This window comes from Camelus ferus, chromosome X (genome assembly GCF_009834535.1).
Source record: "Camelus ferus isolate YT-003-E chromosome X, BCGSAC_Cfer_1.0, whole genome shotgun sequence".
Lineage (NCBI taxonomy): Eukaryota > Metazoa > Chordata > Mammalia > Artiodactyla > Camelidae > Camelus > Camelus ferus.
The window spans coordinates 88,650,537-88,654,280 of NC_045732.1; the positions used below are offsets into that span (position 1 = coordinate 88,650,537).

At 37.4% G+C, this 3,744-nt stretch overlaps 1 non-coding gene across 1 annotated transcript; it reads left to right on the top strand.

Annotated features, from left to right (window-relative positions):
- Window positions 1-2,255: 2,255 nt before the first annotated feature.
- TRNAA-GGC lies at window positions 2,256-2,327 on the top strand. The gene has a single exon. It is a non-coding gene; the product is annotated as a tRNA-Ala (tRNA).
- The last annotated feature ends 1,417 nt before the right edge of the window (window positions 2,328-3,744 follow it).

The following is a 3,744-nucleotide window of genomic DNA, read 5'->3' on the forward strand; positions in this document are numbered from 1 at the left end:
ATTTCTCCTCTGCAACTTCAGCCACTGTAGTTCAGTGTCCATCTCTTGCTGCATCAAGAGGGCATGCTTAACAAGGACATTTATTTTGCACTTCTGTCCTTCCTTTCATTTCCTTCCCTTTTATGTTCTACACTCTGTCAAACATACCTTTGCTTTTACATTGTCAAGGTTGTTAAAAGCACTCTTTATTTTTCATAATCGCCTTATTTTGTGGAGTAAATCATTAAGTAAACTCCCAAGAAAGGTGTGTGTAAGGCAGAGTTTTTGAACTGGTAATTATCTGAGAATATTTTTACTTGGACCTCATACTTAATTGATCCTTGGTATAGAATTCTAGGTTCAAATCCATTGGCCCGTGTACACCTAAAACATGGTAAATCAACTGTAATTCAGTAAAGGAACAAAAGCAAAAAAACAAAACACAAACCATGGACCTAGAGTTGGTTTACTTTCTTCCTTTTTTCTATCTTTTATTAGATAGATAATGGATCTCCTGGACCAATCATCTGTAAGATTCGTATTTCTCTTTACATGTCTCGTACTTTTTTGCTCTGTGTTCTGGGAATACATTCTCAATCTTGGGAAACTCATGATTCATTGGACATACTTTTCTAGGCCACAGTGGACTTCCCACTCTCTGTCACCTGAGTCTTTCCTGGGTCCTGCTCTTGATAGTCACCACTCATAAGCTTCTTATTCATAAATTTGACCCCCACTATGATGATAGTAGACACAGATGTCATTAGTTCTAATCTCAGATGTATTCTCTAATAAATAAAATACCATCCATCTTTCCTCCCTGTCTTCTCCTTAATTTCTCATAAAGTGTACCTTTTCCTTCCCTTGGCATGTCATCATGCAGTATGAGGCACCAATTACAGACTTCTCTACTTGCCAAAGCATGTGAAGGTTGCCTTTTACAATGCCATACCTGGGCTTTGAAGAGAATTTATTTTATGAACTTGTTGCAGAGCTAATTTCTATACCCTTTCTTCTTGAATCTGGGTAAATAAAAATAGTACAAGGTCATGCATTAAATGATCCATTTCAAAACATCTCAAGTAACAAATGGAGGAAGAGAGGAGGTTGCTTGTGTAGGAGTCTCCTTATCCAGAAGATTAGAATTTAGAAAATCTATAGTAAGAACTCTTTTCCTTTGAGTTGCTAATTAGCTCATTCTTAATTGGCAGAATGCCCTTAAAATACTGCCTTGATAATCCGAATAGTTTTTGCTTTAATATATATCAACAAGTCACTTAATTTAAGCTCTGCACTGCACTTTACTCCTTGAAATATATAGCATCCCTTCTGTCACAGAAATTCTTGCGAATTTTCCTGCTATAATGTTATGTTTTGTGCTAAATGGAGACTTTCCATGTGATGGGCTCATCCAGCCTCCCACTTGCTGTAAGATTCCTGGCACACTTAGCTCTACCCATTTCTCCTGCCTGCTAATCAGCCAAATCCTTCAGCTCGAACTGAATCCATTTTGTCAGTGGGTACAAGAAATAGGTAAATGAAGTAAGTTTTTCCTCCAACATTTAAACTATCTTGAGGTTCCCAAAGCAACAGATTGTGTGATAAGGGTAAGGCTTCTGATCCTAGAGCTTGATCTTAAAATTGGGAACTAGAAGGCATTGTTTCTTTGAAGAGATGTTTCCTGTATCTTCTTTCCCATTCATTGTTCACTTAAGCTGCTCTTATTAGAACAAAAGTTTCACATTCCATTCCTCATTTCACAACCTGTGAAAGTAAACACAGATTGTAATTTTGGAAGCAACAGATGAGGGGTATGTCTTTCATATTAGAAGTGATTGAGGGGAATAAGACATTCAACAACCATTGCTGTTCATTCTACCTCATTGAGACATTCATTAAAGACTCTCAGAGAATATGCCTCTCTATCTCTGGACTTAACGAAGCAGAGAGGGCATTCCAGAAGACAGTATCTTAGCACTTGAGAAACCATCAACTCCAACCAATCCATTAATTGCTTCTATAGTCTCCTTTTAAGATGGATCAAGGTTTTTAATAGACCGAACTTTTGGTTGTGCTTAATATTTAGAAAACCCACCATAATTATCTATTTTTACTGTATTCTGAAGCTGAATATTAAACCATCCAAGTGATGTTAAGATAAACTTACCTTGTATAGGGTTTAGACATGGTTTGCCTTTAAGATTATCCCAGTACATTTATTAGTGAATCTTTTACATGAATTGATATAACTTTTAAAACATCATTAATTTTGTGGGGAGGGTATAGCTCAGTGGTAGAGTGCATGCCTGGCATGCATGAGGTCCTGGGTTCAATCCCCAGTACCTCCATTAAAAAAAAAAAACCTAATTACCTCCCCCCCAAACAAATAAACAAAAAAATAAATAAATAAAAATTAAAACATCATTAATTTTTTACTCTAATCATAAGTATAGTATGATAATCTACATAATGTTTTTAAGCACCCAAAGCAACTGTAAGAAGAAAGATTTTTACAATCCACGAAGAACAAAGTAAAGTATCAGTAGGCCATTAGTATTGGGAAAATAACAATTAAGTAAAATGTTCATACTGTGGTAAATAATGTTTTTTTAATTGTCTAATTTCAAGGCAATACCAATAGCTGGACTGTTGTCAGATTTCTGTGCCCTTACACTAATCTGCTGACCAGAATGCACTTCAGCAGAGCAGAGCTATGATATTAGGGATTATCAGGACTCCTGTGTGTCACAGTGTCTCTTGCCACAGCAGAAGATTGCTCCAACCTCTTAGAGAAATGATTGCATAAAACCCCAAACCTCTCATACACTAGCTCTCAATTTCACTGCAATATTGAATTCCATTTTGATGAATGCCCTTTTCTGTCATTCAGCATTTCACGTCTTGGACCCAGGAAATGCAGAGTCACAGAGATGGAATTGGCTGTGGCCTGTTGTCACTCTTTTGTGCTCTTAGACTAATCTGCTGAGCAGGATGCATTTCAACAGAGGAGAACCATAGAGTATTGGGAATTATTAGGACTTCTGCACTTCCAAAGGCCTCTTTCTTGTATCTCATATCTTGGATCATTCTTTGTTTTTTAACAGTCTCTTGGAGATTATTATCCATGCTTTTAAGGAACGGCAGGAGTGGAAGTCAAGCCAGTAGATATACCATATGCTTCTGTTGAGAGAAGGCCTTAGCTAGGTCCTGGACCTATTTGTAGAACAGTCTTGGCTTTTGTGGCTTGATGGTAGGCATCAAAATTGAGAGGCAATCCCAGAGCTTTGCTTTAGGGGGAGATAAATTAAAGGAACTAATAATTTAGCGGAGTGTTTTTCTTTTTCTTTTTTTTTTTTTAACTAGCGGAGTGTTTTTCTACTGCAACTTTCTTGGTGATCACAGGGAGCCTCCAAATCTATGATGCTTATATTATTATTTTTTTCCATTGTCAACCTTGTTCCCAGATTTCAGTTCTGTGAATAGGGGCACAAAACAGTAACAATTAGTGTTTGTTGAGTGCTTAGTATGTGCCAGCCAAAGTGTGAATAACATTAAATTCTAACTGCTGCCTGGTGAGGTGAGCACTAATTCTCACTGTATGAGTGAGTGTAAGCTAAGAATACTAAACCTTAGAGCAGTTCAGGTCTTTCTCACCCAGTGGAGCTTGGATTCAAACCCAGGCAACTGGACTCTAGAGAAGGTGCGTGTCCTGTCTCCTGCCACAGTTAAACGCTTGAGAGACTCAACTCTTATAAGGCTAAGGAG